The following is a 26,886-nucleotide window of genomic DNA, read 5'->3' on the forward strand; positions in this document are numbered from 1 at the left end:
AAAAATTTGTCTAATGTATAGGCAACAGATTCACCAGGTGTTCATAAAATCCTATTAGAGCTTGCAGCAGGAAAGGAGACAGCACTCTCCTTTATTAACATATTTCAGTAGGGATTCACCATGTTAGGACTAACTTATTTCACAATAATTACATACACAGAGGATAGTGGAATTTACTACAAAAAGAGGATCCTGCTTTTAAAAGACACGTCTATTTTTGCAAGTACAACTTGATCAAAAATGAATACTTTATGAGAAAAGTCATTGTGCATGTAAGATGGCCAAAAAGATTCTAAAAATGGATAGAATTTAAAGCCACATCAGGACTACCAGCAGTCTTTATAAATAAAGAAAAAATTACATGTCTATACGGACAAAGGATTTTTTAGATGTGCAGAATTCAGGAAGTTGCTCTTTTTTCTTGAATTCTATTCCTTTCTTGGTCCATTTCTTGCAATAAATGTACAGCAATCAACTTCTGAACTAGAATCCCCAAACTAGATAATATTAAGTGGCTGAAATCTGAAATTGCTTTCCCGGATACTTAAAGGAGAAAAATTCTGAAGAAGAAAACTGAGACAGAGTGTCATAAAAAGCATCCCATAGCATGAAGTGGTTTAAAATGCATGTAGCTTTCTTGCAGAAAACATGAAAGCCACAAAATTTTTTTCTCTTTAAATCTCAATTGAATAAAACACAGTAGCAGAGCTGTTTCATATTCAAAAAATCATGATGTCGTTTAGAAATTAAGAGATACTAGTTTTAACAAAAAAAAATCATTTTATTCACTTTCAGGTTTCATAGCTTTTGGGTATTTTTAGTATTAAGCTTTTCTCTAGTCTAGGAACTGACTATTTTTTTCCCACACGGCAGCCGAGAGTCTGTTCAGCACATTACGGTTTGTGCTGGCGTGGAAAACATCAGATGGAGGGAGACCTGTGCTAAGGCTGGGAGAGGCTGGAGTGCTGAAACTGCAGCGGACACCCTTACTTCGGTGCGTTGACTCGAAGAGCTACTGATAATTTCCGTGGGCCAGGTCTTCAGATGGTCTAAAACGGGTTAATTCTGAAGAAGTCAATGGAGCTATGTTGATTCACACCATCTGGGTATTTGGCTATATAATTCCTTGGCAGTGTTACAGAGTTATAAGGGTGCCAGTGTTGTTTCACTGTCACTCTTTGTGGGTTGATTCTATATTTGCTGAAAGAAAACAATAATTGAGGCACTGTTATTTGCTTGACAGATAATACTCATGGCAACAGTCTCCAAGGCATTTATTGTGTACACAATTACTGAGAACACTGACAGTTTTCCTTCACTTGATGACATAATAAAATACTGTAATTAGTACAAAATGTACTCAGAATTCAAAATTTAGTCGACCAGTCATGTTCATTGTTTTTGTGACTGACAGACTTTAGTGGAGAAGGATGGATTTACTTAAGTGATATTTGCATATGTTTTTCAGCTGATTCTGATTGATATAAAGTAGCCAAAGGCAATATGTTCTTTAGATTTTTGTCTCCCCACCAAGACCAGTTACATTTGTTTTGAGGTTTTTCATTAATCTGTGCAATTTATTGAGTAAATTGCTGTTTATTTCATCATGGATAGGTGCATTTGCTATTATGAGTAATGAATGCTTGGTCTTTTGTTCCAGTGCTGTGCTGTTGAAAGGAAGCAATGACTTGTCTCTGCATGCTTTGCTGAGTTTCAGATCACAAGAAGAGGAAGTAAGGTCAGTTTTCTCAGCTGAAGGAGGTTGTACTAGTGTTGTGTCATTCGTAGGAACAAGGCTGCTTTTCTAATTTTGTTAAAGTCAAGAGCTGTGACAGTGCAATGGAATCTAGAGGAGTAAATAGTAGAAAGATGAGCGTGTTTGTGCTATGTAGACAGAAATGGTAGAAAGAACCCCCAAAGAATCAGTGAAAGGATAATGATACACAAGACCCTTGTAACTCTTCCCTGCTACTGCCTAGCAGAATATTTGGGATTTTTTGATTGCTTCATTTGCTATCAGCCACTTGCCATAAAGCATTAAATTGCCACATAACTCTTTTGATAGATAGATAGCTATAGCATAAATGCATGCAAACCTTTATCAGCACAAGCTCAGCGTGCTTGGTGAGGCACATCCTCATCGGATATTAAACTCAGGTCAGAATTCCAATTTGAGGCTGTTTAAATCTCTTTAAATCATTCATGCTTCTCACCATATGCAACACAACTCCTTACCTCAGTGCCCTTGAGGGTCAGAGTTGAACCGGGGGATTAGGCTTACTTCCGAGTTGAAGTAAGACCAAGACACTAAAGAAACTGCTGTTTACTGCAGCTTAGTCACCTCCAATAATAGAACTGTAGATTTGTGAGGTGAGGAAGGGACTTCCAGAGACAATTTGGTCCAAACTCTAGTTCAAAGTAGGTCCAGTGAAATCAGATTGCCCAGGACCTTGTCTGGTTAAGTTTTGAGTAGCCCTATTGACAGTATAACTTTTGAGCACCTATGCTATAACCTCTCTGGGCAACCTGGTCCAATGCTTGACTGCCCTTATGGTGAAAATTTTTGTCCTAATTTCTAATTGACATTTTCTGTGTTGCCACTTGTCCCTTTTACTTCTCATCCTTTGCCTGGGAAGAGTCTGTCTCTGTCCTCTCTATATACTCTCTATTAGATAGATGAAGACAGAAAGAAGATCCATGTTTAGCAGTCTGTTCTTAAGGCTGAATAAATCCTGCTCTCTCTCATCTTCTTCTTGTACATAATGTACTTCTGACCCCTCCAAGGTCCAGGAGGAACAGTGAAGCGAAGCGCAGGGACTTTTCTCTATGCTCAAATCAGGTATTGGTGCTGATGCTGGAGGTCAGGAGCAAGGTGGAGGAAAGGAACGACACAGGCAGATGTGAATCTAAGAGGCTGCTGGGACCCATGTATGTGAGTGCAATAAACCAAACTTCAAGCCCAGCGTTAATGGAAAGTGATCTGATTAGAGAGAAGAATGTGCCGGGATCATCTTGATATAGGCCAGAGTCTCTGCTCAGAGTCCCACAAGCTCTCTGTAAAAGCTGGTGCCTTCAGTGTAAGACTTCTCTGCAGCAGATACAGATCAAGAATCCCAACCACACTACACATCATGTGTAGGTACCACTTATGTACAGCACAGGTATTTTTATAATTATTTAAAGAATGTTGTCAAAGATGTTAGTGTGATTTTTTGCTTGTATTCTTCCTCCTACAGGCCCTGCTGAGATGCATTAAGCATGTAGCAAGCAGAGAGATCTGTACTGATGGTCTAAGGTCTTGCTCAGAACGGATCCGACAAGGCTGGATTCAGCGAGAGAGACTGTCTTCACAGATCAATTAACCGTGTATGCCTGTCCTGTGTAGCAAACCTTGCTTCCAATCCCCACATGACAGTCGTGTTAAATATGGAATATCTGACGATGTAAGATAAGAGTCTGGCTTCAGAGACTAGGTTTTGAGTCTAGCAAACTCATTCCTATCGTTTAAACTACTATAAACTTGAATGGGGTGCTGGGAATATAGAGGAAAGGAAGCTGTGACCTGACAGTACCCTGCACAACTGGATTTTCAGGGTGGAAACTGCATGCTCTGGCTCTTAACACATTTTGGAGTGGCTGCGTTCCCTTAGAGCTCCCAGAACCAATACTCTGTGTACACACAGATTGCTTAGTTAACACACTTTTCTGGTGCTCACAGTAACTACTTCAATACAGCATAACCCAGCAGCTTCCTGAGAGATCGTTTACTTGTAAAAATCCAATGAACATCTGATGGGACATGGCAATTTCTTGTGTCTGTCAATCTGTTATTCAGTTGTCGATGCACAGCATGTTGCAGAAGCATTTCCAGTAGTGAGAAGTAAAGTCTTGTTAATCTCTGTTAAACCCAGAAATAGTTCCTCAATCATTTCAATTTAATGGGTGATTCTCCTGCTAGGATAGAGTGTCTACAAATTTAAGGTAGCTGTGAATTCAACAGAATACTAACTAAGATAGAGAAGCTTTCATGGCACAATCTAGTGAATCATAAAGATATGCATGTTCAAGCAGTTTTTAAATTTCAGTTTAAACATCCAGTTGCAGTGCAGCATCAACTTAACTTTGTCACAGTGTTTAGTGGGAAATACTCAGAGAAAAATATTACCCTCTCAGCCAAATATGTGTCAGAGAGAAATATTCTTGACTTTCTGTATGGCTGTGGACTTAAATGGAAACTCAGAAAAAATACAACATTTTTTAAAAAAGTATTTATTTTGGTTTGATTTTAATTAAATATTTGACAACCATGGAGCATGAATATCATTACTTGCTGCAAGATGTAATTAAAAGGTGCTTATTTTAAGCAAAAATAATATATCTGTCCTGAAATACAAGTGCTATGATATGCAGATGAAGTATGTATGGGAATACAGTTTTGAAGTACACATTTTCTGTGTGTATACTTTGAAGCTTGTTTAAGGGCCAAACTGGGGAATCTGTAGAAGGGATCTCTGTGAGTAAGATGTTTGTACTGTGCAGAAGTTGAAGCAAGCAGGATGCCCACCAGATTGCAGTGTCTATCACTGCCACTTGCTCTTCCCTTGTGAAGGATGACGGGTTGCTGCAGGTCATCGTGGAGCCTTACTGACACTCCAGAAGGTTTCCAAACCTCTTCTGCATTTGATCAGGGTGGAGGCGTTATTAGGACTCACTGGGCTTTGGGGTGGGATCTAGGGAAGCATGAGTCTGTGAAGGATAAATGCTCTCCGGTGCAGGGCTGTGCTCCCTGCTGGGACCCGATGGGCCCATGTGTTGGGAAGGCAGGCAGAGGAAGGGAGGGCTGTATACAACCTCCCAACACTGGATGTCCTAAAAGGAGAAAATACATATTTCACTGTCTGATAAGACGGTGGAATTGGCTGGCTTTCGGAACAGATGTGGTACTCTCAATGAGAAAACCTTTTATGGTGATGATCTGGATGAGATCTCCGCTGACGTCCTTAAAGTGAACTGCTGGCCAGAAATGTTTGTTATATAGAAAATCAACCAGAATAGAAAAGAATGTGTGGTAGTTCCCTTGAAAACAATGCCACATTGCAGATACATAAAAAGCCAGTGTTTTCAAACTTCCCTAATTTAAGTGTATATATTCCTTGGTGCATATTCGCAGGGATAGTCTGCATGCGTGCATGTGGAAAATTTACAAAACTCCCCTACAAGAGAGTCAGCATTTCCCAGAAGGCCTCTCCATGTGACCTTAATGGATGAATACCACAGATTTCATCCTCTGTTTTTTTCCAGGTGCATTTCCCATTGCACTCCTGAAGAGAAAAGCTTTCGCTCACACAAGCGGCCTCCGTTTCCAGCCAACACATCACCCATGATAGCACTACAAGGAAGAATCTGCAAGAAGGAGGGTCCTAATCATGTTCGTGTTCAAGTCCGAGGTAACATACCTGTGGGGTTAGATTCCTCCTCACCTTTTATGTTGTGTCATTGTTTGCATCACATTAAGAAGGTATAAAAATGCTACTGGCAAGTCCCCCAGATTTGCAAAGATGTGAGGGGTTCTTATGCTGTTGGATAATTGTCAGGCGCCAGGGACACCTGGAGGGAGATCCCGCTTACCTTCAGGACTCAACTGAATAACCCGAGACTCTCTCAGTATTTGCACAGTTCTCACTGGATGATGGGCGCGGATCTAAAGCAAACAAACAGGTAGCTAGGGAAAGACAAAACCAAACAAAAATGAGCTAATGGGTCTCTGAAGGGAGGATCCTCCACCCAAAATTAGACAAGTAAATTAGTGACTAATTAGTGTGTGGGGGGTGCATGTTGCTCGAGCAGCTCATGGTGTGCTCAGTGGGAATTGCTGGCTCCTCTGTGTGATGAAAACCAGGTCAGTCACTGAGTGCCTAAAAAGTGGACTGAGCAGCCTCAGTATGAGTTGGTGTGGCTTTTTTTTTTTTTTTTGAAAACCCTTGGCCTTATGTTACTTCTCTGCATGAACACACACTTCTCCCCCGAATTCCCCTAAGAAGAGAAATAAAAAACCCCAACTGCTGTAAATCAAGGAAAATTCATAACTTGCTTGAGGTATAACAGCTGTTGATTTAAGGCTCAACATCTTTGGTAGCACATTGCTGCTAGGAAGATAAAAATCTTTTTGACAAAGTTGTGACCATAAAAATTGCAAGGCTTTAGTCAACATTTAGAGAGGATTTGCATCTCCCTTATAATAAATAACAATAATAATAGTTCACTTTTATATGGTGCTTCCCAGTTTCAAAATGTTTTGCAAACATTAGCTAATTAATCTTACTGAAATACATTCCCTCGCAAAACAGAGATATATAGTCCAAAATGTATCTCATAAAGGGAGCTGATGACTCCTAAAATGCAGCATTTTCCTCAGTGTGTGACTATCACCGGCTTTTAAAATGGCAAATATAAAAATCACACACCTTTATATTTTGCAGCCTCTTCTTCAATTATTACATGTGTGTGGTTGCTGCTATGGTTAATTTGAGCTGGGAGCATGATTGGAATTTAATCTTGGATCTGATTCTCCGGTCTCTTAATTCTGTGGTTTCAGGTCCATCTGTTCGCATTAAGGGGGCTCGCAGACGTGAGCTCCTGCCTGCCACAGCTGATCTTGCCGAGTCCCTGCTCGCTGTCCACGGCAGAAGCAGGCTGCTCCCTCCGGCAGCCCGGAGCAGGAGCTGGGCTTTGGGGCAACCCCTGCATGCTCTGCGGAGGCTGTGGACGCAGAGCAGCTCTGGCTCTGGGGAATACTCCCTTAAGTACTTCTTGCTCTGCTTTGGGAACATAAAGGAGACTCGAATGGGATAAGTGCCAAATTTGCACTCCTTTTAATGCCCTTTGCTACTCTGGTAAGGTAAAAAGTGCCCTCGGGGTGACTGAGAATCTGGCCCTTTGCATATCCCACTTCATACCCTCTTTGTGCATGTCCCTGGGGAAACTGGAATCCAGCCTATGACTATGAAAAACTGTTTTTGCTAGCAAAGGTAGCAAAGGCACATATTTCTTGACTGATAGCCAGTATTTCCACAAGAATCCTACCCGTCAAGCCATAGTGTAGGCTTTACTGTTGATAATTGCTGACGGAAGTTTTCCTGCTGTTCCTCAGCAAAAAAACAAACAAACAAACAAACAAACTCTGTGCCCCCCATGCAGAGAACATGTCCTAGAAAGCTGGAAGCATAAAATAAGATTGTTACTAGAGATGTGCTTCTCTCAGTGTGTAGTTAACTTTACTGCTTTCACCATTGTTCACTGTTTCTTACTTAAGAATTAAAGTAGACAAAAACCCCATAATCTTTAAATTGATTGAAGATGAAACCCATTCTCCTGCTTCACCAAACTCAGGCCAACGTTTGCCCAAGACACGCATACTGATGACTGTTTGGTCTAATATAGTTTACTCAGACTTACTAATAACTGATACCACTATGGTACTATTTTTTATAGCGAGTGATAAGGTAATTGCATAGCTGCAGAATTATTTTGTGGGGGGGTATCATTGTTAAGTACTTGTGTTTGTTCTCTATAGGAATTTTCAGTATTTTGAAAGATTTTTTAGGGATTCTTATTTACATGAATGCTGCTTTGCACCACATAAGTAATATCAGAAGCATTACAGTGGGTGCAGAAATAGTTTACCAAATCTACCAAGGTCTATTTACACTGACAGAGTGGTACAAAGTGTCTTAAACATTTATGAGAATCAGACTCTGAGAATCAGCTCTTGTCTATCTCAGATCTGCTCTTGGTTGAAATTAGTTATTTGATTGAAGAAAACTACTGCAGTGGAAGCTGAAACCTATGGAGTTTGCTCTCTGACAGACAAATCTTGCCTTTTGCACCACAACAGAAAGAGCTGGTGGTTTTCACTGTGTTATCCTAACAAGTTTTCAACATCTGCCAGGATGCATCTTCTTGGATGCCAGCTGTGTTGGCCAGTCCCTGCACATCATAGGACCTACATGAAGCCTGTTTCCAAAGCCTCAGCTGCCCTAAATGAATTACTAAGACTTACAGAAGAAGAGAAGACATTCAGATGGGGAAGCTCCTATAAGCTGGCATTGGGGAGGTAGGATGTGGAGACATCCAGTGGTAGTTGTTGACCTGTGTCAGATAGCCCAGGGCTGTGCCTGTGCTCTGTCCCTTCTCTCTGCAGTCCTGCCCTCCATGGTGCAGGCAGATCTGGCATTTCCAGCAGAAGTCCTTAACTGAATAAGCAGGCTTAGAGCTATGTGAGTGCTCTAGCAAATCTTTAAACATTTGTCTATGTTGTGAAAGGTCACTTTGAACAAAGGGAATAATGTAAGTTGCTGACCTTCCCCCCTTGTGTATTCAGTCGTAAATGATGACTCCTGACTAAAATACATATTTATTACTTTTTCATTCCGTTACCTATGAAGAAGCGCCAACAACCAAGTGTGAGCGAGAGTTGCTCTGATTCATGCTTTCTCAGCAGAAAAGCTGCCCGAGTTCACGCTGCAGCGCTGTTACTGTTGCTGATGCATGAAGTCGGAAGAAGCCAATGTTTTGTTTCCAGACTGATTTTGCAGGATTGCTCATTAGCAAAAGATAAGTTTTCTTCATGACTTAAGCAGATCTGATCGGACAGTTGTCAACACATGAAATATGAATGTGGAACCTTTATGATAGAAGTTCTAAAAGGTTACTTTATGGGCTAGAAACCATATTTTAAACAATAAAACCTGATGTTTCAGTGACAGGTATATTTTTCAGATCAGATCTTACTTCTAATAGTATACTTTTTATATGTTAATACACGACTTCTTATGTTTACACCATCACTTAAAGACTATTGCCATGACATCAGATTTACAGAGTAATGCCTGTGCTTTTATTTATTTATTTAACTGGAATTTCCATTTGAGTCTGAAATTAAATATTTGAGAAATCCAGGTCTGAGTTTGTTATTCAGACTAGCCTTTATATTTAGTACTGAACATAGAGCCCTCTTCACTTTTTAAAGCTGAACTATTGTCAGCTGGGAAGACTAATGAAAACTTTGCTAGTAAAAAAGGGATCAGCACTGTTGACAAGATTTTAATTCATGTAAGTGCTAAAGAATTGGCATAAATTTATGCATAACTGCTTTGCGCTAAGTAGTAAACAGGAAAGGAAAAAAAATACCATCATTGGACTGGGAGTTACTATGAACCTAATATTTAACAGCTAATCTCTCCACCTTTACAAATGTCAATGTACACAAATGTTTTGGATAAATACTCAGGCTCCTATATCACACACACACACAAAAGTGTAATACTTCCAAATATACAAGAGAGAACATAAGAAATAGGTCAGAATGTGGAGCTAGCTACTAAAGAAATTTGGAGTCCAAATGGTATATATCTTGTATTACACCTTTCTTTCAATCATTTTTTTTTTCTTAAAAAAACGGAAGGACTGTCCTGCATTTCACACTTGAGCCTTCAGCCAAGATATGAGAAACATAGATTCAATCCTCTTCGCTTTCTGGGGAATTCAAAGCCACATCTCCATATTCAAGGAGAGAGTGCTATCTTATGATTTATTTTAGGAGATCAAGATTTAAATATTCTTCAGGAAGATACCTGTGACAGCCAGGCTTTTAGCATCACAGATTTGAGTTTAAGCACTTAGGCTTCACCTAAATTCCTATCCAGACCAGAGAGCTATTGCCACAGAGACAATAATATTGCTAAGCTGACAGTAACAGTATCATGACAAATCTATGATTTTGACCTTAGTCCAAGTTATTTTACCTTCTTTGACATCAAAGCCTCTTCTGAAGGAACTGCTGAAGGAAAGTAACTTGTGGTCTTGTGATACGAAAAGCAGAAACACAGCTGTTTATGCAGGAAGAGTTTTTGGCAAGTAATTGCAATGTCCCTCCTCAGTCTTGTCACATCCTCTTTCTTACCCCACAGGATATTAGTATAGTTGGCTTAAATTGCTTTTTAGATTTTTCTTCTGTAATGTCTGCAACCTTTTAGACCATTTTGACTGAAATTAAGGCAATGACAGAGAACTGTGGGCATTTTTAAAATATTTCTTAAAAGTAAAAGAAACGTATTTAGCTCCTTTTAATCATCTTTACTTATGCACAGAATGATGAGCAACTACTTTGTAATCCTGTCAGCCCTGCAGAGCATCCCCTTCTCTGTAATGTCACTCCTGGGGCTTTGTAAGGAATAGTTAGGATAACCGTGCATTGATTTAAGCCCCTTGTAAAAATTGCCTCTTCTCAGATGTTATCATTATTTATTTATATATTTTAAAATTTCAAAGGCAAAGGATTTGTTATAGAAAAGTATAGTTCTTTAAAGCTAAAACAGTTGGTTTCTCAATACCACTATTTTACAACTAAAATAGCATAGTGTGAATAGAGCAGTAAGATATAAATCAGCTGCTGAACCATTATCATTCACTTTGCATGGTAAAAAACAAATATAGCTGTCATTTTGTAACATTCATTGAAAAAAAAATGAAAATGTATATCATTCTTTAACCTAGGAAAGAAACATAGAATTGCCTGATATTCTGTGATGCACATTACTTGTGTAATATGTATTACCAAGGGGAAAAAATGAACTAGTAAGTTGATTTAAAGTGTAGAAGTAGTTTATCGTAACTCAGAATCTCACAGACTTATTTGAAAGACAGAGAGAGAAAAAAAAGAAAAAAATCATTCAATTAAGAGTAAGCAAAATAAATAGCAGTTGTTTCTATCTTCCTACACTGCTTTGCAGTCACTGTATCAAGCAGAGAAAAAGGTAGGTGGGCGTGGGTGTTGTAAAAGTCTTCATAATATTGAATTTGGCTCAAATCTTCAGATTCCTGAAGTAATTTATAACACCAAAGTATTGTTTTTAAAGGATGCCAAGATAGCTGGACTTTTCTTCTGAAAATTCTCCAAGGGAGGAAAACTATCATTTTTTTCCCCCCAGCTCACTGGGTTGGAGTCACAGAAGTAAAGCAAAGTCCATGTGTTTTGTTGGTGTCATGAAACTTTGGCAGACTGCTCTGCTGGGCAGTATTCGCTCTCCAGAGGATGTTGTTCCTTTTGCAAACACTTGCCCTGGGAGTCAATCTCGCTGAGGACAGTTTTGTTCTTTACTCCTTATTGACGAGACTAAACACCGAGCCAGGCGGCTTCCTTGTCCCTCTGACCTGGTTCACTTCATACCCTTCCCCTCCTGTAATGAAGACCAAACCTACAAAACTAATTCCCAGTGGAACATCACAGCAATCCACTTATGTTTCTTATAACCCAAGAAAGTTTGGATCAGCTAGCTCTACAGAAAGCCTTGGCTGGTGTCACTTGCCCCTTCTAGCACTCGAGGGTGGCTCAGCCCAGCTTCTGGCACTTTGTGGCTCATTACGGCTGCACCCTGTATGAGCTGTGTAATCCTTCTTTTGGATTTCCAAACCAGCTCAGTTCAGAAGTTGCCCATCCTGAACTCTTCAAATAGCCCTTTCCAGAGGCTCTTTGATGGCTGCCTGACATGTCTGGGATTCCGACAGCTAATGCAAAAAGCAGTGATGGGAAACCTGCTCGTGGAGGTAGAAAGAAACTTGCTCGTAGAGGTAGAAGGTACCTTGTGCAATTTGGTTAGATATCAAAGCTGTTGTCCAGTGTCCTTGGAGCAGCTGATGCTCTCATGTTCCTTATCCTTTTGAGAAGACCATCAGCAAAGATTAATGAAGTTTAGCCCTGTTGGGGAGGAAATGCTTGTGATGTAAAATATTTTTCTGTGGTCATTATATAATAACTTACTTCAGGAAAAAATGACAACTGCTGTTTAGGGGAACTAAAGAGTTACACAGAGGTGGGTAAGAGCTCCTTTGGAGGAACTCAGCACAGGACATGAATTACTTTCTAATTTGCAATACCCTAATTGTGTCGATTCACACTGAGAAATAAACACAGTCGTTTTCATGTAATATGCCTGGCGAGCATTTATTACAGCATCCTCCAGAAGTGATTTCCAGTGAGATGTATTTTCATGCAGATTGTCTTATTAGAAAGTTAAGGAAATCGGAGAGTATATTTGACAGATAAAATTAGAAAATTAATGGAAACAAATAATCCACTCAGTCAGAAAAATGTATGAAGGACCAAATACAAAGGTGCAGGAGAGGAAATACTTCAATTCATGAAGAGAGAAGTGAATGATACTACTGGTTTGCTTCTTTTTTTCCTTAGCATTATTAACTTATATGCATAGCACATGTCCCAGTCAAGACTGGAATCACTTTATATTAAATGCCTTATATATATATTAAATCTGACACAGTGTGAGTCTCCCTTCCTCTTCCTCCTCCCCAGAAAATCCATTTACACTTTGTACTCAGAATAAGAAGCACACAAATTGTAATTGAATGCTAGATACAATTATCATTACAACAGTTTTATGCATTTGCTTTGCCCATCGAGAGAGTTTTATGATGTTGTATAATGTTAATCATGTCCTAGTTTGTGAAGAAAGACACATAATAATTTTTTTTTGCTTTAAACTGTTCTCTGCAGTCTTGCGAAAATGGACAAAATGGTTAATATTTTTGCTTAATTCTTTTTTATTAAAAATGTTTAAAGTATATGTGTGATGGGTGCATCTGTGCCCACCTTATATGTCATTATCTATATGTGTATAAAGCTCTGTGCATGACTCTGCTCCTTTTGAAGTCAGTGATACAGCTCAAACTGATTTTGAACTTTTAAGTCTGCCATAGGGATACATATTAACACATGATGGACAAATCTGCAACTTAATACAGTGACTTTTGTGTAAATGACAGGTCTTACACAGTAAGCTGTGGATTACTGTCGACAGGATGCCTCTGAAAGGATGCTTGGTTTTCATTGTGTTGATCATGTTCTGCCTGAGAAGATGTCTTTTTGCGCAATTTCCTTAATTAATTGTTATTGAGCAAGAAATCATTTACAAGAAATTATTTTCAGTAGTTGGCACCAGGTAAAATACTCTTTTAGATTATGACTATTATGTTTATCTTCAGTTTTTGGAGATAATAGGAGAACATAACAATAAAATAAACCGCGGTCTGTGGTATGCATTAGCTCTGGCATTGCTTATGCAGCTGTGACTTTCCCGTCGTGCCCCAGTTCCTGGCATGCAGTCAAGTTCCTGACAATAAAGATTCAAGTTCTCGTTCTTATTGAGCATCTCCTTCTATTTCTGCAGAAAGTCTTTTGGCTCAGCTGGTTTCTAAACAGGTGTGTCCTGTACATACCTCATTAGGCGCCTTGCCAAAAAAAAGAAAGGCCGATTCAACTTTCCTGTCAAACTGTATCTTTTAAAGTGGTACCTTTTCAAGTTAAGATCCAGCATTTTGCTGGTGAATCTAGCTTGAAGTTCTTGGTTATCCCAGGAATAAAATTCTCAAGCTTTTTTGATGACATTGAACACAGCTCTTTGTTTCTGAATATCGCACAGAAAAATCCATCCTGCATTTCAGGTATTTCCAGCAATGGTTGCCTATGTAAGACCACAGATAAACAGACCTTTTGTGGTTTCCTTAAGGTGGAATTATTCATATGAAAAAGGCTTTCCAGTAGATCCATTCTGATAGCTTTTATTTGGGAAGCATTTTCTTTGTAGTAAAAGGGGTCTCTCCGCATGCAGAGGCTGAAAAATCAGTTTTTAAATGTAAATAAAAGTAACGTGACCTGTTTAGCTTCAAAATGTGGTGGCTGAAGCCCTCGCTGAAACATGCTGGGATGCTCTGGAGAACTACAACTCTTTCACTGGTCTGTGTGTAGCCCTGGTAATTACGTGCTATAGGGTCACTCCCAGGAGCCAACAAAGCTCAATTTCTTGAGCCATTAACCTTGTGTGTCCTTTCTTTTGAATCTGTCAAGGGGATTTCTCAGGACAGACACTCAGGACATGCGACGTTCCCTCTGACCTGATGACTTGCCCACCGGCAGGAGGCCTCCTCACTTTACTTCATCCCTTCCAGGTCAATAGAGGGGCCTGGGGACAGTTACTCTACAGTAGGTAGAGTAACTTGGCCTCCACCAAGTGACTTGGTTGCAAGTCGGAGTGTGGGAAGTTTTACATCGGGATAGAGCCCAGACCACAGCTAAATATGATAAATACTGAGGCTTCTAAAGCCTACTACAATGCTTAGCTGTACAGCTCCACATGAAAATAATAGTGGTTGCATGGTTATCCTCTAACTAGCTTTAAATAGACTATGTGGGTGCAAATGTAGACACGCTTAACAGAGTGATATTAAAAAAAAATCACCATTTTTTTTCTTCCTTCTTTTTAGATTGTTAAATCTCTAATATAGCTGTCATTAACCAAGGTGACACAGGCAGTACATTATATAGGTTTTTGATAGTCGGCTCCTAAGCTAGAGTTAAGCCTACGCTGTGTATTTGGGCTGTGTTTCCGCACAGCGAGCACCCGGCCTGCGGCAGCCCCACGGCAGCGCCTGCCCACCCGCGTCCCAACTCGGACACGTCACCGCGAGCCGGGAGGTTTCCTGGCCTCAGCCCGCACCAAACGCGCTGTGTAGGTACGTCCTGCCCGTCTAATCACACACGTGGTTTCACTGCCGTAGCACCTGCACAGCTACTGCCTGTCCTACTTCTGCTATGCAGGCTTAAAAATTAATAAGTTAAAGAAAATAAAGGAAAAAATGTGATTTAAGGAACTCCTCACACAATCCCAGCTAATGTGGCCATCTGCGCAGAAAGAGAAGATTATATACACAAGTTACAAAGAATGTTTGCAAACATTATCATTAATGTGTACACCTTATCAACATACATTGATTTTATACACATCCTTTAATTTAAATAGCTTTGACTTTCTGTCTGGAAGACAAAAGAGAACATTAATTGCCATTGCTTACTGTGTTTACAGAGCTGTACATTAGCTCCTAACAAATGAGCTTGTGTTCGCTATGCCTTAACTATTAATTTTTGAAAGAATATTAAAAGTGCTGGAAACCTAAGGCAGGTAGGCACTGTATAAATAAATTGCATATTTGATATTAATTCACCCTGTTACTTACTATCATCCTTTATTAAGCCGAATACTTCTTGCAAAGCTACCAACAACAATCTCTGTGAGCCAGTTTATTACCTGTATGGATATCATTATTCCCTTGTGACAGCAAAGTCAAATTCAAGGCATTTTTCATAAAGTAGGAAAAATTACCTTTCCAGTGACATATGACACAACCTTCAACTGCTAAATGAATCCAAGAAAAATTCTCCTTTGGGAAAAGGCCTTGTGCATGATTTGTCAGCCTTAAAAATATTTTTTAGAGAAAGTTAATTCTGAGAGGCTTCACAACTGAGTGGTATTTTCTGCCTATTTTTAAACCGTTCTCTGCTGTGATGCATTCCGGAATCAAAACTACAAAAACAATCTTCATTTTGCAAAATTTTACTTGTACAAAGATTTACTTGTACATAGTGAGCTCCAAGACCTTATTGGAAATCTCATATAAAACTCTTATTTGTAAGTGTCACACCGTGATTTTCGGCAGGGAAGTGTTCCAGGAGACTGGTGCTGTGACGAGGAGCCTGAGGAGCAGAGACCGAAACCGAGGTGAGGGGCCCGGGGGCTGACAGGGGAGTTAAAGCGGGATGAAGTGGTTGGAGCAGAAAGCGGCAGGTTTGGGGAGGAGGGCAGCACAAAAGGATATTCATAAAAAAAAGGGGCAAACTCTGTCCGAAACCTCCCCCCGACACACACACTGTTAGTGAAGACGTGTCCTTCCTAGTGCCGGCCCGCGTGTGGGACGATGCCCTAGTGCTGCTCTGCTCTTCCTTGGAGGGGTGCAGCGAACACACCGTGCCCGTCCGCGGCGCCGGGGGGGTTGACGTGCGGCTTTGGTTACCCACCTCGCCGAGACCGACACCGAGCGGCAGAGCCAGCTGCTGCCAGAGCCGCCGCCGGGGCAGCTGGTGCTGCGGCCGCGGGCTGCCGGGAAGAGGCCGCGGCCGCGCGGGTGGGCAGGAGCCGGGCGAAAAGCAGGCGGGGAGGACAACCTGGGGACTGGGCCTCCCAAGGCGGGCAGGGATGCTTGACGTGAAGACTTTGTGCAGTGGGCTTTCGCGGAAAACTAGCTCAGCGGGGTTCGCCGGTGCAGCGCCGCTCGGTGCTGCGCGGGGACCCTGAGGCGAGCGCTGATGGCAGCACGGTGCAGCACCTGCGTGGCGCTCGGCCTCATACAGATGATTTTACTGAAAAACAGGCTGGAGCAGCCTGAACAGCATGGCATTTAAAGCAGCTAATCCCCTTCAGCCCAGCTGGATCACAGCTCTTGCAGGTGGTGCTATGCTCTGTAGGTGTACAGCTATTTACCACGCGGTGTAACTAAAAGCATTGCAAAGGAAAGGCTCTGCTGTTTGTTGAAGCGGGGTGACACTGCCCATCTTCTCTATATTGCAGTCTGGGAAACTTTAGTGTTAAAATTGGAATTTTCTGTGCTCTGGAGAGTTTCCATGTCAAGTGGGAACAAAAACCTGGACATGTAATATTACTTAGGGGTGTACATTTTCAAAAGCAAACTAGGTAATTCCTCCAGGCAGGCAGGTACTTCAGGAAACGTCTCTCTGCGAAGTGGGGCAGGCAGGAGGGTCGGGTTCCTGCAAACCTGGGAACGTGGAAAGTCGACAGTTCTGCCCCCAGCTGCCAGCCAAGTTTAGGGAGCCGGTAGCCATGCCCATAGCTGCCCAGGCTGCCGGCCAGCGAGGGCTGAGGCTGGTGCAGCTGGGTGAGTTGATAGGTCTAGCAGAAGCACAGCTTTTGGTACATGTACTTTATTCCTAAAGCAGCAGAGGCTGAAAATCCCTGGCAGAAACTGGGACCCTCTTCTGTTAATTATTTCAGAAAAAAACAGCACGAGGACTTACTGTACAAACAAGTGTTACAGTCTTGAGTATGTTGCTTTTTGTCCTTGGTGTTATTTTCCCCACTCAAACCGTAGTTGATGTTTTGCAGTGTTTCAGGATTTTACTTACGGGTTCAAAAAAAGACTTTTAAAGAACAAGGCAGCTGTTTGGTAGCATAACTACAACTTTCAGAGGGGCAGACTGCTAGTGCATGTATTGTGAGGCTAGGAAACATGCACGTAGCATGGACTGCATGGAGGTTTGGGTGGGAAACGTGGGGAAAGCGTGACAAGGATAACTGCCGCATGACGGCGCCATGCAGAGATGGCTGTCTCTCAGCAAACTGTTTGGTTCTGACCTTCTCATGGCTGATGTATCTTTACTAAGTTTTGGTACCAGCCAGTTCAGGTACCTCTGCAGGTCTAGGGTTTACCTCTGCAATAGTGTTTCCTACTCTAATGCTGCTATAGTTGAATTCAGCAGCTGCTGAGATACAGATACAGGGTTCAAGCTTTCCTATTTGTGTGTCTTTCTTCCCTCAACCTGATTGCAGCCACTTTTTCACCTCTGGTCTTTTCAGGAGAGAAGAGTTTGTTCATCCTTGCTTTGGAGTGGGCAGTCAGCTCAAAGCAAAGCTTATGAGTGTGACCAGCTGTTGCTATTTCAGTAATTTTATACTGCAGCATCTGAACACCCTAACAGCTCTTTTCCTCAAAGACATCGCTGTTGGGAGGGATAAAACTAACAAATGGGGAAGGAGAATAGTGAGGTTACAGGAGAAGGCTGTGGGGAATGGGAATAATGAGGTTACAGGAGAAGGCTGTGGCAATGCTGGGGAGTCAGCAGCAGCGTTGTTTGCAGGCCAGACTTAAGAGCTGCCATCGAACCATCCTTCCTGCTATATTTATTCTGTTTGCTTGAGCCAAACTTATTCTGTTCAAACTTAACCAAGACCCAGACAAACTGGGCTTGGTAGCAGTGTGAAAATGCAGGGGAGTTTACCAGGCTGCTCATCTATGGGAAATTTCACTGAACTTCAATGTCTGGTGTTGCACATGATCCTGTGCAGCTCCCTTGTCTCCTTCCATCTAAGTAATAGCTAGATCTGACCATGACAAACCACGTTATTTTCTTCCATTTTATATTCTCTCTCCCACACTCTGATTATATGTCTTAAGGATGAGGTCCAATTTTAGTAAAACCCAAGAGCTACCATTTAAAATGACCCCTCTCCTTACCAGCAAGACTATCTGACACTGGACTCCTTGACTTAGCTTAAGGGACTTTCAGGAATGACTTATTTTCATCTAAAAATCTGTATTTAATAAGAGATGATAACCCAAGGAAGCTAGCTAGCTAAAACGGAATGTTTAAGCTTAGCATGGCTTGTTGCTTTCAATACTTATGTGGAATGAAATAAAGATGATGTTACGTTGTTGGGGGGGGAGGGTGTAATATACCCAGAATTGCTTTCTTGCAGCCTCCTAAGTTGCTGGCATTGATAAAAGTAACAAAAAGAGATAAATGTTAAAAAAATCAGAAATTTCAGAAGCACTCTTCCTACTCTTTTCTGAAAGACAAACTGAATGTAATGCCACTGTCCACAGCTCCTCCCAGGAACGTATGAGGACATGCTTGTTCGGCTCTGTAGGGTTAGGCGACAGCTGAATTATAGTGCTGTGTTAGAGAACAAGTCTCGTGACGCTACTCCAGCCAAGTCTCGATTTGCACGTTCTTTGCAGTACATATACCCCCCCAAATGCTTTTAATTTTTTTTATATATATTTTTGACTGTCTGTGCTTTATCTTCAGCAGAATCCCAAGCTGCTCTGTGGAAATCCAGCCTGACTTTCATGAGTAAGTGTCCTGTGATGCTGAATCTGATCATTCATCTTTTCTGCAAGTGCGATTAGTGGAAGTTTACAGTTATCCTAGCTTCAATTCTCATGGAAGGCTATTGCAAACTAATGGCACTAAGATGCAGGAGCATTTTTCTTCCAGCAAAAAATCAAACAAGTCAGAGCTTGCCACTTACATTTTCCAAGATAAGTTTGAGGATTTTCCTGTAAATGAGGTTTTTTTTGTGTGTGTGTGTGTAGATGCCATCACTTTCAATCCCAAAGATTGTTCTGTCTTCTTGCATACTTATTATAAATGTATAGCAAATATTTTCTGTTCATTATTGTAATTTTTTTGTTTTTGTTTTTCCTTTCTCTCTCTCCCCCCCCTCCCCTGGCTTTCTGAACGCCAGATCCTATTTTTAGTTCAGCCGGAGATTGGTATATTTTTATAACTGGCTGACCCACAAGGTGGCACTAAAGAGAAAAGTGACAAATTCGCTAATAAAAAGTGAGAACCAAAGGCAAAATACCATATGCTGAATCAATATTATTTTAATTAGGAGCATGCTTCCTTTATTGTCAGTTAAATTTTATTTTGTGAAAAGCCTTACAGCTATATAGCAGCAAAAATGGTTCATTGCCCCCATCCCACATCAAAAGTTAAGTTTTAAAGAGAATGAACGAGACGTAGGTCATCTACTTCTTGCAGTTCCAGAATCTCAGGGAGGATAATTGTGATCAAAATGTGGTTAATTAATTTTCTTCTCTAAGGAATAATTCTTCTCTAAGGAATTCAAATGAACTAAAAGCTGAAATCTTCTCCTGAGTCATTGGTCATGTTGGTAAGGGATACTACTTCAGGAATTATTTATCGTCTGCTGTACGAATGAGTTTTTTATTGTAATGTTCTCATGGTTTAATTTTTACACCTTTGTTGTCCAGTGCTCTGGGCTTATTTTATGAACAAGTTATGTTAAAAAATGCGGTTCTGTAATCAGAATCTTAGACCAACAGGGCTGAAATCTTGTCACTTTAATAATGAATTGGGATTTTCACCCAAGACATCTCAGTCATGTAACTCCTGAGCTCAGGGTTGGAAGTGAGCGAGTAGGTTAATACTTTTCTCACAGACTGTAGGAGCCACCTCTAGCTGCAGCTGTCCTCAACACTGCTCCCCTGCAGCTTACAACATCATTAAATGATACGTAGGCAATTTATGGACCTTTCTAAACTTGACTAGCTATAATGCTTTTATTCCTTCTGCACTGTGTGCCAATGGGATCAGTACTATTAAGCATGATAGGCTTTACTGGCCGAGACATATTTAAAATAGCATCAATGCATTGAGGAAAAAAATCCTTAAAAATAGTTCTAAAATATTTTTCTGCGAGGTGAGTAGTATCATAGAACATCTGATAATGTGCTCTGGGACCCATCTAATGTATCAAAATGTATTTTGATGCTTAATCAAATTTTGGAGAATATACAATAACCCTGGTAATCAGGAATGACCCAGGTGTAGCTGGAAAGACTGAAATCTAGAATTACAAGGGAGGATTCTTTCATATGCTTTAAACATCAGTTAAAGTCTAAGTACATTAATTGCATTTGGAATAGTTTTATTGGTGGAAACATTCTTTTTTTTTGATGATAGGAATTTTTGGTAATGGATATGCTACATTCAAGCTCAAGTGGTTTGCATTATCCACTGCATGAGGAAATAAAAATGTTTTTTCCTCAGGACCCCATTAAAAGCAAACCCAGGCAAATTCTGGCTCGGGTGAGCACTGAGGCAAGCGCTAGTGCCCATGTAGCCAAAATCCTCTTCCCACATGCACTTCAGAACCCCTGTGTAGGACTTCGCTTCAGCACTTGCTCAGTTGTAAACACTGGCCAGAAGGAAGCTATATTTAAGCATATACCAAAGTGCTTTTTTGGAATCAACAATAAAAAAAAAAAAACATGCCAATGGTAAGCACATGCTGACCTGCTTCCTTGCAGTCTTTACTCAGAAAGGTTGGGATCGATCAGAGTTGTGACTGAGGACGTTCACACTGATCCTGTTCAGAGGTCTGTCTTTTATCTTCTCTGAGGACTGCTGTAGGCTAGGAGGAGGCATTTCCTTTCATTGTTCAATTTCTGGCCACATTTCTTCAAAAACTGTCTACTCTATACTTATCCAGGACCAATGTCCAATACTCAGCAGCAACATCCTTGCAGTAACCGAAGGGAGGGTCCATAAAAGGGTAGAACTGGCCGTGGTGGAACTGAGCGTGTGAACACATCCACGTGCTCAGAGGACACAAAAAGGGACCTGAGGCGGGTGACAGTAAAGCGTGACAAGTGCTCTGGTGTAAGGAAGGGCTCTTCAGCTTAGCTGCAGGAGGAGGACTATGAGGGAACTCCACCTGCATTGGCATCTAGTACGCATAAATTTGAAAATGGATTACAGATTTTAATGAATAATAGGATTATATGCGTGTTTTTTAAAAAAATTGTATTTTAAACTAAACTGTAATGTGGCTTGCCCACTAATGTGTTTCTTATGTTTTTCAGAGAAAAGGTGCTGAACTACTAGAAAAGACGTGATCTAGTGTAGAGACGTTGGCTCCTAATATAATCTGAAATTTGCACAAACGCTTGTCTTCCTCTACCCTCAATTCTAATTTCTTATCATGAATTGATTCCAGTTAACTAGTTTAAAGTGTAATTCTTCAGTGAAAGAAACAAACAGCAATATACCTATGCTCTGCATCTCTCTACCTACAGCATGTCATTATTGAACTTGTGGAATTGAAATGGTTCATGGTTGGGGGAAAAAAATCCTTCAAAAGGATATATTTAAAAATACTGTAAGGGGAAAAAAAACTTTGTAAAGGAATCCAAATATACTTTAACTAAAACTTGCTGATGGAGAATAAATACATTTGTTTTCCTTCTTAAATTGCAGCTTAAATGGGAAGAAAGGAATAAATAGAAGAAAAAAGACATATCAGTTTTGTGAGGCTGTAAACATGGATAAATATGAAAACAGAACATCTGAGGAAAATAACACATTTCTGGCATCTAATTTGGAAATGTAAAATACTATTGCCTTCTGATATATAAATGAGAATATTTTGAATCCTAAAACCTCAGATTGGCTTTAAGTTAAAAAAAAAAGTGTTATAATTTATTAGGATAGTGTTGAATAGAATTAAAAGGATTGAAATAAAAAAAAAAAGAGAGAGAGCAAAGGATAGTGATGGTACTATTTCAAAGAACAGGGGCAACGAGAAACAACAGGCAGTCAGTGTGACCCAGCCTGGGTGCCTGTGTGGTAAGTAGGCAACACCCTATAGGTGCCTTCTCAGATATTTCTTCCAGCTCTAGAGGCAACTGAAAAGCAAGAGGTGAAAATAACAGAAAAAGAAGGGAGGAGGAGAAGAGAAAGATCCATAGTACTAGGGATCTGGTCTGTCCTGTGGTGAACTTCCAGCCTTTCGTTATATAGGACTTTATCTGCAGCATAATGCAGCACCAGGCCTTTTCCTCTTACATCTGTTCTTTTATAAATGGGAAAATGAAACTTGTCCAGGATGTAGCTGTATCTAGTCATCTGGCCATTGCCATCTCTAATTAGAAACTAAACATATAAATACTGATTAATGCCACTGGACTCAAGTAGGAAGGAAGGTTATTTATGGAGGCAGCAGGAGGAGGCTTAGGTTGTAACTGTGAAGGAGCAGTGGAGAACTATGGAAGGGAAGCTCTATTTCCATTTCTTGGTATATTTAAGTTAGCACAAATCACTGTGTGTCAGCCTGTTTTACAATTCAGTGTTTTGGCTATTTAGGCTTATAATTGGAAAGTCTTTCTCTTAGCTTTTTTTTTTTTTTTTTTTTTTTTTTAAGCAGCAATTTTTAAACTTAACAGAAGGTGTATTCACCAGTGCCATATGTTAAACCTGACATGTTACTGAAAATGTGTTCTGAAAAAAAGTAAATAAATAATGGGTAGGCTCACTGTCCTAATCCACTCCCTTTGGCCTACTTGCAAGCCTCAAGGGGAGAAAATGGTTGCTGTTAGGCAGTGGCCCTTTTTTGAGGAATTAGTAAAAAATTACAAAGCCAATAGACTACAGATTTTCTCTTTGCTTTGCTGAATGCAAGAACTTGTTGTAGCTTGGAAACAGTCATTCCCTAGCTACCCCTTGGTCCCAAGGACAGTTGCAAGTCACAGAGCCTGAAAGCTGGGTTTGTGGGAAGTGAGTATCTTATGATACTTTGGGGAGTCTTTCTGGGAGGGGGGTTATCAGAATCTGCTTGCCATTTATCCTCCCCCCCCCCCCAAAAAAAACTTATTGTGTTTTTTTTTACCAAAATGTTAGTAAACTGTGTGCTCTCTTTTAGCACTTAAGCAGATGGAATTAAGAGCTATGGGTATCACCGACTGAAGTACGCAAGGCGAATCCAGCTAAGACCACAAAAATGCCTGATTGTGGCTGTACCATGGAAGCAAAGGGTCTGCAGAGCTGACTAATGGGGGCTGGCTGATGTGGGCTCACTAGCTCTTTTTCCCCTGTAATTCCTCCTTGTAAAAATTCCATGGATGTAGTTGTTCCTGGCCTTTGCACAGAAGGACATTTTCTGAGCCATTTACTGCTTTTTTTTTTTTTTTTTTTTTTTTTTTTGCGTGAGGTCAGTAAGAAAAAGTCTATCAGTAACTCTTTGATATACCCAGATGAATGAAGGATGGATCAATCAGGTCAAAAAGCAGAAAAAGGCAGGTAGCCTCTGAAAACCGTAATGTGCTGATCCTCTGTTTGGATGAACTCTACCCAGCTGCATGATAATACAATAAGGTTGCTCATTTACAGAGCTGTTGTGCCAAGACTGTAAAGCACCAGTGTGACTACTGAGTGGTGTTTGTGTGCAATCTTAACATAACATAAACCCACAGCTTTACTGGGGTCCCTCATCAGCTCATTGCTGGCTGCAGTATCAGCTGGTACAGAATTGGAAACTATTCTCTGAAGTTTATCCATGTTTCTTCTGGTACTTGTCTAGGGAGGGCCATCTCTGTAGCAATTCAGTGAAGGTGAGACATGCTCTTTTATTTTGTACAATTGAAATCTTATCCTATAAGATCATAAAATGTGATTGCAAACAAGATGTTGATGGCCTAAGGGAAGTTTGGAACAACTGGGAGTCATTATCAGGATTTTGTTGCAAAAATGATCCATGATTTGATGTCTTTTCCAACAGTGTTTGCAGAAAGACCAAAGGAATTGCAAGCTTCAGAGGCACTACCTGTGATATCCCTGTGTACACTTACAACCGTGAACAAATGAACAGCCAAGATTTTTTATCAAAATTTGCCCACAGATTTTCTTGGAGGCCTCATGTCTTCGTGATCTTATGTAGTTTCTCTTCAAAATAGCTATATATACACCAATCTGTACAGAGGACTACTTTCAGAGAACAGCATTTGAGAACAAACTGAGAAGTTAATACCTTCTTTGATCTGTATCTGGTCAAGCTACATTTTAGAAATACATCATTACTAATATGAAGAGGAGTTTAATCAAGCAACGTGCAGTTTTAGGAGGACAGCCGAGTCTGGGCACATGAGTTTAACACAGGATTTAGCAGCACCTTCCTATCATAAATTTTCAGATTAACAAGAATCCCAAGGGGGCCTTCTTCAAGCCTCTTGAATGAGGCCAATGTTGGAGGCAAATATAAACAACCTTAACTCCCTTCACTTGTGCCCTGCTCTGGTATTTTGGCTGTTTATGCTATTTTAACCTGGCTTAGATGGAATTAGCCTCATAGCTGCTTACTAGCATGCACTTTAAATCTTTTACATATCCTGTCCAATACTGGTCCTTTGATTTATAGATGAATATTGCCAAAGCTGAGTTTTGTGACTGCCTCCATCAGTTGGCTTTGGAAGATCTCAGCCCAAAGAGTCATGTATTTGTTATTTGAATAGCAAGAGGACCAGAATTGGTTAGCTACCAAGCACGGCTCAATTGCCTGACAAAACTCTCCACTTTTCTGAGAAGGCTTCACAAAAGGCTTCATCTGTAAAACTTGCAACTGCTTCCTTGAACTCAGTGTATTTAATGAAAAATATTACTATGACTTAGTAAAAATGTTTATAAATGACAGTCAAACTATTCTGTTTTATTACTGTCTATTTCTATTCTTGAAGCGCATCCTCACCTGAATGTCTTCCAGGGCTGCTGATGGGAACAAACATAAACTTAAAAACCACTACAGAAAGAGAGAGAGGGAAACACTGCCTTTTCTGCTAATACCTGGTAATGACAGCCTGTGTACAAAATCTTAAAAGCACTCAGGCACTTCTTTTGTGCCCACTTTTAAGGGGTTTAATGAAACATATAGAAACTGACATTTTTAAACCTGTAGCTTTGGATGTTATTTTGTAGTGTCAGTTTGTTTCTTTTTTTTCCAAATGACATAGCAATAGTTTTCTACCTTTCTGCCTCAAACTTCAGTCAACAAATAATGAAGGCTATTTTCAGATAATAAAATGTTTCTGTTCTTTGCCCTATTATAACAGATGGGTAGCCAAATAACACTGCAGTAAATACGTGGGAACGCTGGTTATGGAGCAGTCTTACTCCTTCTAGGACATACAAGCATGATTAGCAAGTGTCACGTACCTGTGCTTGAGACTGCTTCAGATTAGAAGCTTTTCTTAAACTGTGCTGCAAGACTAAAACAAAGCTCAGATCATTCCGGGGAGGGCAGATCTATACCTATTCCTGACTTACACTGGTTTTAGTGTCAGTAAGTGATCATATTCTGCAACAGCATGCAAAGTCAGATAACATTTCTAAAAGTTGTAGTAGATCCAGGGGAAATAGAAACCAGGTATTCCTTCAGAAAATAAAATGGCCAGTACATCCTATTTCATGAATCTGTGCAGATTTGCTTTGCTTTGAAAGAACGGTAGGACTTTTCTGTTGTTTTTTTATTTTCCTCTCTGTGAAAAGTAAGGCCTGATCCTGCAAATCATTATGTACGTGCTTGACGTACAGCACATATTCCCACAGACTCTGTAGGACTAAACGCTGTGGATAAGCACATCTGTAGCTGTTTACAAGACTGAAACTAAAGAGCTTCAAAAAAGAAAATGAACGGAGATAGTTTTTGAAGTATGTAAGCAAAGTAAGAGGAACAGGGATGCTTTGAGACATTGATCTAGATCCCTGCTGCGCTGATTGATTCTGCATCTCCGCAGTCCCTACAGGCACGCGTTTTGGCAGCGGGATGGTGCTGGTGGGGGGCAGGTTGGAGAAGTTCTCAGATTCAGTAACTCAGCTGGGCAGCTGGGGGTTCCCTCCTAGGCGTACTTAAGCCACGTGTAGGGCGAGGACCCTGGACAGCATTTAGCACATCCCTCGATCCCTCTGGCTGAGGAGCGGGGCTCAGCACCGGCTGCACGGTGAGCGGGAGAGGGAAGGCTGCTCTGAGCAGCACGGTGGTTTCTGGAGGTCCCAGCCAACATTTACAGAGTGATTTATCCCAGTGTGCGGATCCCATCGGTTTCTGCAGCAGAACTCACCCTTCTTCGGCGGCTCCATCCCCACGTTAGCACGACGGTCCCCCAAACGCGCAGCCGAGCCGCTCCTTGCTAACGAAGTCTCCGCAAAGGCGGCACAGGGCCGGTGCGGAGCGCGCACCGGCGGGCACGCTCCCGCGGCCGCCAGCCCCGGCAAGCCGAGGGCAGGCAGCGAGGCAGGCACACGCGCGGCCCCCGGGACAGCGCCGAGCCGAGCCGAGCCGCGCCGCCGCCTCCGCCCGCTCCCCCGGGGCGCCGCCGGCAGCAGCCGCGGGGCGGCGGGGCTCGCTCGCCCGCCCGCCCGCCTCGCCCCCTTCCTCCCTTCCCTTCCCGCTCCGCTCCCCGGTGCCTATATATAGCTGCCGCTGCCCGAGCCAGCCGGGGAGCGCTCTGTACCTGCAGCAGAAAGAAAAGAAGGAATAAAAGAAGGAGACGCGCGGAGTGAGGGAGTGACTTTCCGGCGCCGGCGGCGGAGGGGCCCCGCCGCCGCCGCCCCAGGTGCCCGGCCGGGCGCGCATGGCGGGGGCGCCGCCGGGGCCGGGCGCGGACCCC

General features: G+C 41.4%; 1 long non-coding RNA gene across 1 annotated transcript; it reads right to left on the bottom strand.

The window, feature by feature from the left end:
- Positions 1-1,016: 1,016 nt before the first annotated feature.
- Positions 1,017-26,414, bottom strand: LOC134136112 (uncharacterized). The gene is made up of 3 exons (XR_009957438.1): positions 26,338-26,414; positions 5,629-5,722; positions 1,017-1,200 (listed from the first exon to the last, which is right to left on the bottom strand). It is a non-coding gene; the product is annotated as an uncharacterized LOC134136112 (long non-coding RNA).
- Between the last annotated feature and the right edge of the window lie 472 nt (positions 26,415-26,886).

The sequence above is a fragment of the Rhea pennata genome, chromosome 1 (genome assembly GCF_028389875.1).
Source record: "Rhea pennata isolate bPtePen1 chromosome 1, bPtePen1.pri, whole genome shotgun sequence".
Taxonomy (NCBI): domain Eukaryota; kingdom Metazoa; phylum Chordata; class Aves; order Rheiformes; family Rheidae; genus Rhea; species Rhea pennata.